We start from the raw sequence: 7729 nt of genomic DNA on the forward strand, positions 1-7729 counted from the left end.
AGCAGGCCTTCGCGAACGCGAAGAAGAATTTGAGGCAGCGAGTTTTTGGCCTTCGCGAACGCGAGACAGAGGTCACGAACGTGAAGAAGGCCGATCCTGGCAGAATTAATAGTCCCAAAAATGGGGGTTTGAGTTCATAACTCAAAATCTAATTGGCAGCTCGGTAGAAGGCGATTTTTGGAGAGATTCTTACGTGGGTGTTTGGGGTAAGTGATTCTTATCCAGTTTTGATTAATTTTCATGATTATGTCTTTGAATCCATCATTTAATTCGGATTTAATGGAGGAAAATCAAGATTTTTGTAAAAGCTTCCAAAAACGAAAATTTAAGATTTGGAAGTCGAGTTGTTATTGAAATTCGATAAAATTGGTATGGTTGAACTCATATCGGAATGGATGTTCGGATTTTATGAAAGTTATGTCGGGTTCAGAGGGGAGGGCCCCGCGTTGACTTTTATTGACCTTTTGGAATAAATTTTTAAGTCGACGTATTATTATCCGGAATTGTTTTCGATTAATTTTAATGAAGTTATACAATTAATTTGGATAGATATCAGTTGTCCGGAGGTCAATTCAAGCAAGAAGGTTATTTTGGAATATCGGCCTATCTTCAAAAAGTTAAGTGTCTTGCTTAACCTCAAGTGGGGGAATTACCCCTTAGTCAATGAGTCTTATGTGCCATTTGTGAAATGTGAAAAGCCGTGTACGCGAGGTGACGAGTACGTACTCGGGATTATACGTGCAAAATTCATTGAATTAAAGTCCTAGGCATTATTGTGTAGTAAATTGGGAAATTATGAAAAATTATTAAATCATTTGTTTGCCATGCCGAAATCCATATTGTTGAATTTATTTTTATATGATAATTTGATGTGATTGTTACCTGAAATATTTATGAAATTTCGTGAGTATTGTTGGTTTAATATTTCTTGGAAATTAATTCCAATATGAATATTCTTATGTAAATAATTAATTTAAGCGAGCTTAAGAATAATTGTTAATATAATTATCTAAATTTGCATTAATGAAGGTTTTGCTTTATGCTCAGTAATTTCTATCTCTATTGATTGTTTTTGGGTGTTATATACATTGTGTGGAGCCTTGGGCTATTTGTTGTGAAATTAATTAATTTTGTTATATCTTTGGAATTTGGTTGTGGCCATTGGGCAAATTGTGATATGAATTGATTTTTTTATATTGTCGTGTTAATTTCCCGTGTAAATTATTGTGTTGTGTGAGTTATTATTTTGGGGAGATAAGGGTGGCATTTCATTGTTGATATTATGTGGGTATAAGGTTGGCATTTCACTGTTGTTGTGTTTGTTGGAATATTGCTTGGGCGGAGCGATAAGGGTGGCTATAGGAGCGATAAGGGTGGCAATAGGAGCGATAAGGGTGGCTATTGATATTGTCTGGGCGGAGCGATAAGGGTGGCTATAGGAGTGATAAGGGTGGAAATAGGAGCGATAATGGTGGCTATTGTCAGGGACGATATGTGATGATGTGGAGTTGTGGTGTTGATAATTTTCATGTGAGATTGTGATTTTCTTGTGTTTATTTTTATACCTTGTGCAATTTGTCTTATTGTTGGTAAATTGATAACAATCTGATTTATGTTGAAATTGAGAGCATGTGGCTATTGCCAGGTGGATTATAAAATGAAATGTGGGCACGAGGTGCCGTGAGTAAATAATGAGGATATTTAGCACGTGAATTGTTCGTGTAGTTGTGATATGAAATGTAGGCACGAGGTATTGTGATCAAATGATAATGATAATTGGCACGTGAATTGTCCGTGCAGTTGTGATATGAAATGAGGGCACAAGGTGCCGGGAAAATATAATGATTTAATTATAGGCACGAGGTGCCGTGAAAATATGAAAATGGGTTGAGACCCGTGTTTACAAAAAATATAAAAATGTGTTGAGACACGTATTTTTATGATTATGAAATGAGGTGTCACATGGTGACTTTTTAATTGAAAGAATTATATTCAAAATATTTATTTGGAAGGATTTTTACTTAGAAAGTTTTATATTTGAAAGATATTTATTTGAGGAAATTATATTTGAAAAGATTTATTGAAAGAATTATATTTGAAAAATAATTATTTGAGAAAATTATATTTGAAAAAGAGTTTTATTCGTAAGAATTATATGTGAAAGACATTTAATTGAAGAACTTGATTTAACTGGGTGTAATTGTATTTATTAATTGTTGAGCGATATTAAATGGTGATTTTATTGTCTTACTGTGCATATCATTGGTTGTTTGATGTTGCCTTGATGTTATTTGTTTCCTATTATTTTGTATATTATATTGCATAGGTTATTAGACTAGTGAGTGTCTTGATTGTACCTCGTCTCTACTCCATTGAGGTTAGTCTTGATACTTATTGGGTACCAACCGTGGGTACTCATACTACACTTCTGCACGTTTTTGTGCAGAGCCAGGTATTGGAGATATCAGACTTGAGCAGAGTTAAAGCGGGATCGTAAGGATTCAAGGTAGAGTTGCTTAGTCGTCGCAGTCCCTTGGAGTCTTTTTATTTCATTGTACTGTTAATTTATAATCAAACAGTATTGTATATTCGGTCCTCGTGATCATTCCATGTATTCAGTTAGAGTTCGTGACTCAGTAATACCAGTCTTGGGTAGTAGTTGTATTCATACTTGTTTCCGCTGTCAGTTTTGATTACCTATTTAATTTTAAAAAAAGGCTTCAAAATGTAATTGAAATTGGCTTACCTAGTCTTAGAGACTAGGTGCCATCACGACGTGTGTGGCGGGATTTTGGGTCGTGACTAGTTGGTATCACAGCTCTAGGTTCATAAGTTCTACGAGTCACGAACGAGTCTAGTACAGTCTTGCGGATCGGTACGGAGACGTCTGCAGTTATCTTCGAGAGGCTACAGAACTGTTAGGAAATTTCCACTTCTTTCATTCCTGTAGTGCGAAATTTGTTGAATTTGGAATTTGAACCTTTGTATCTCCATTATCTCACAGATGGTGAGGACACGTGCGACTAGGTTAGCTGAGCAGGCATCCGCACATACTGCTAGGGCTGCAAGAGGCCGGGGCCGAGGTAGAGGCTGAGGTAGAGGTAGAGGAAGGGCACGTGCTGCGACTAGAGCACCTGTCAGAACAACAGTTGAGGAGCCACTAGTAACTCCAGTTGGGGGACAGGTACCAGAAGCACCTGTTGTTACCCCCGGACTTCAGGAGACCTTAGCACAGTTCCTGAGTATGTTTGGTACATTAACTCAAGCGGGATTAAGCTCTGTTGCACCAAATATTTCGCAGATTGGGGGAGTAGCTCAGACTCCTACCACAACTCCAGAGCAACAGGTTCACGTTGGTTAGGTTCCGGGTGTAGTACCGGTACAACCTGTTATTCTGGTTCGTCCTGAGGTCAAGCCCGAGGCATCAGAAGATGAACAAAAGAGACTTGAAAGGTTTAAGAAATATGATCCACCAACTTTTAGTGGCACTGCTATAGAGGATGCCCAAGGATTTCTGGAAAATTTTCACCGTATTCTCCGCACCATTGGTATTGTGGAAGTGAGCGGAGTTTCTTTTACTACATTTCAACTATCAGGCACAGCGTATCGGTGGTGGAAAATCTATGAAGAAGGTAGACCAGCCGATGCAACACCACTAACTTGGACTCAATTTTTAGAAATGTTCTTGAAAGAGTTTGTTCCCTAGACTCCCCGAGATGCGTGTCGCACGGAGTTTGAATGGTTGCGTCAGGGCACTATGACAGTGTCAGAATATGCTATCAGGTTCAGTGAGTTAGCCCGTCATGCACCTATCTTAGTTCCTACAATCAGATAATGGATCCGCAGATTCATTGAGGGGCTCGATTATGATATTAAAATATGTATGGGATTGCAAGGAAGAATGAAGGTGTTTTAGGCGAGGAAAGGGAGTCTAAGGAGGCCGAAAGGTCTCGAAGATCTGGAGGGTTCAATGGATTTTACTCTTCAGCTAGAACCCATTATAGCGGAGGCTCGAGCAGCCAGTCAGCTCAGTCGGCACATCAGATTACTCGGGGTGCTCCAGTTTATAGTGCACCATCGACACGATATTCTTACAGTGGTTATTCCAGTTATTCGGCACAGACTCAGTACGAGCAACCGCGACCTCATAGGTGTTGTTATGAGTGTGGTGATACTAGGCATATCATGAGAGATTGTCCCAGACTTGGGAGGGGTGGATTTCATCAGAACACTCCAGCTACAAGCTTTATTCCAGCTGATACTCCACGTGCACAGTCAGCTAGAGGTGGAGGACAGGCGGGTAGTGGGCGCCTAAGAGGTGGAGGCCCGACCCGTTGATATAATCGCTATGTTTTGGCTGAGGCCAATACATGAGATGGTGTTGTTACAGGTACGATCCTGATTTTATTATAAAAGGATATTTTCCTTAATTTGATTCGGTTCTGAATATTGAGGTGAGTCCTCCTATTATGCTCCACTTATGGGTGAGCTTCGTAAATTTGTGACCCACTTATATGTTTATCCCTATGGGGAGATTTAAAGATGTGAGCCCGTGTATGTCATTTTATTTTTGGTACACCATTGAGGGCTCTAAGCCCAAAAGTAATTTTTATTATTCATTACAGCGGGTTTAATGTATTTCGGAATAATTGATTCCAATTTTTATGAATTATATGCCCTACTGTATGAGGGTTCATTATATGTTGTGAAAATTATTTATGAAATATATTGAAAAGAAGAAAGAAAGGAAATTGAAAATTTCAGTTGGCACAATGTTCAACATACTTGTGATTCGGAGTTGAGGATGAGATCCTCGCATTTTCACTTGATGTGAAATATTTAAACCGGGCTGCAAGTCGCGGTGGAAGTTATGTAAGGACTAGGTCCTTGTGGTGAAATATTTATGAGTTTAAAAATTTTCCCTTTGTGAAATTTAATTGTACAATAGTATTAATAGGGAGTCATGCCTGTTAGGCTTATTTGATAATTCCTGTATATTTTTCTGTGCATATTCAGCCATTTCCGTGTTGTAAACATTGAGTTTTAACCTATGAGATGAGTGCCCAGATGGCGCTAAATGTGACTCATTAATCCGAGTAAGCAATTATGAGGTCTTCATGCTTCTCATTCTGTTGTCAGTGTTGTGAAAATTCGAAATGAGGTGGTGGTTAATATGAGATTAATTGATGATGCTGGAATTAATTATGAATAACTTTTAAGACCAGAGATGTGGTGATGAGCATACATATGATGTGCTTCATGCCAGTGCTTGTAATGCTGAGATTGGTGTTATTGATATATACCTTGTGGTATTTTGTTGGGTTGTGGATGTGTTGTTAGGAGTTGTTTTGGTGTTATTCTGGCAAGTGGATAGGCCCAATTACAAGGGAGACTCTGCCGAAATTTCTGAAAAATTTGGGAGTTAGTAAAATTTGAAGGATTGAGAATTGCAAAGGAAGAGATAAATATGTTATGTGTTTGAGGGCGAATGATCCTAAGCGGGGGAAGAATGTAGCAACCCAGAGAAAGTTTTGATGTACTTCAACACTATCAAGAAAGTTGATGTGTACATAGGCACGAGTTGCTATAGACAGTTGAGACTAATGCCGTGCATTGAAGTGAAAATCAGGCATTTTGGAAATGATTGGAGATTTAGGGATTTTGCTTTAAAGCTTACAAGAACGGAGAAAAGAAAAAATCTCAAATGAGACGGTGTTGTCGGGCTTATCTCAAATGCAGTAACGTGGGATCAACCATGAGTATATGTGTAAAAGTAAAACCATCAATTTGGTAACCGCAGAATAATTCTTAGCACGTTCGAGGACGAACGTTTGTTTAAGAGGTGGAGAATGTAATGACCCGACTAGTCGTTTTAAGAATTTACGCCATGTTCAGTGACTTAAGGTCTCGAGAAGCCTCGCAATATGTATTATGACCCGCGTGTGCGGTCGAGTTTGATTTACGGATGATTCGGAGTAATTTGGGACAGTTAGTCCCTAAGATTGAAGCTTAAGTCTTAGGATTTTGACCGTAGTCGGAACTGTGTGAAGACGAATCCGGAATGGAGTTTCGTTGGTTCCGTTAGCTCCGTTGGGTGATTTTAGACTTATGAGCGTGTCCAGACTGTTAATCTGAGGTCTGTAGCCAATTTAGGCTTGAAATGGCGAAAGTCGATTTTTTGGAGAATTGGACCGGAAGTGGACTTTTTGATATCGGGGTCGGAATCCATTCTGGAAGTTGGAGTAGGTCCATAATGTCAATTATGACTTGTGTGCAAAATTTGAAGTCATTCCGGATTGATTTGATGTGTTTCGGCACAAGTTATAGAATTTGAAAGTTCAAAGTACATAAATTTTGATTTGGGGTGCGATTCGTCGTTTTGATGTTGTTTAAGATAATTTGAGAATTCGACTAATTTGTATGATGCTTTAGGACTTGTTGGTGTATTTGGTTGAGGTCCCGGGGGCCTCGGGTGTGTTTCGGATCATTTTGGGTTATTTCTAAGCTGCTGTATCTGGTATCTGACTTCCTTCTTCGCAAACGTGAAGAGAGTAACACGAACGCGAAGAGGAGTTTTGAGGCTGCTAGGATTTGGCCTTCGCGAACGCGAATGAGGGCTCGCGAATGCGAAGGTATGCCTGAAGAACCTACGCGAACATGGAGGGCCAGTCACGAACGCATAGAAGGAAGGAGGGGACTGGGCCTGGAGTAATCAGCCTTCGCGAACGCGAAGCTTCAATCGCGAACGCGAAGCAGTAGGACTTGAGTGCATCGCGAATACGAACGCGATGATATGCATGGCAGGCCTTCGCGAACGCGATGCTGGTAACGCGAAGAAGAATTTGAGGCAGCGAGTTTTTGGCCTTCGCGAACGCGAGACAGAGGTCGCGAACGTGAAGAAGGCCTATCTGGGCAGAATTAATAGTCCCAAAAACGGGGGTTTGAGTTCAAAACTCAAAATCTAATTGGGAGCTCGGTCGAAGGCGATTTTTGGATCTAATTGGGAGCTCCTTTTCTGGATATGACATTTATATACTAACAACTCCGACTGCATGAGTTATGCTAGGTCTAGTACAAACTATAGTATATATCAAACTTCTTACTGTTGAAGCGTATGGATCTTTGGACATGTACTTCTGTTCTTCATCTATCTTTGGTGATTGATTCTTTGACATATTGAAATGTCTTCCTAGTGGAGTGGCTTTAGTATTTTCATCATGAAGACCGAACCTGCATAGTACCTTCTGTATGTACTTTTTAAAGATAATTTTAAGGTTCCTTCAGACATGTTTCAACTAATCTGCATCCCAAGCATTTGCTTAGCTGGTCCTAAGTCTTTCATGTCAAACTCCTTTGCCAGTTATTGCTTAACCCTTAGCACCAACCTGCTATTAGTTAATTTGACTACCGGAGAGAATATCTCAGTGTAGTCAACCATTTCCTTCTTCTAAAAGCCTTTTACTACTAATCGTGTTTTGTATATCATCTTACCATCATGTTCTTCTTTTAACCTGTCACGCCCCAAACATGGGCCTAGACATAACACGGCACCCGGTGCCTGACTACATGCGACCAGGCAAACCAACTGGATGGCTGAATCAACATGTGATATCATAATATATTGAATGCGGAGGATAAGCTAACACATGCTAATATACTGAAAGTTTGAATGATATAAATCAAAGTGCGAAAACACTAACATAAGTCTGGAATATATCTGTAGCTAACA

The sequence above is a fragment of the Nicotiana tomentosiformis genome, chromosome 11 (assembly GCF_000390325.3).
Source record: "Nicotiana tomentosiformis chromosome 11, ASM39032v3, whole genome shotgun sequence".
NCBI lineage: Eukaryota > Viridiplantae > Streptophyta > Magnoliopsida > Solanales > Solanaceae > Nicotiana > Nicotiana tomentosiformis.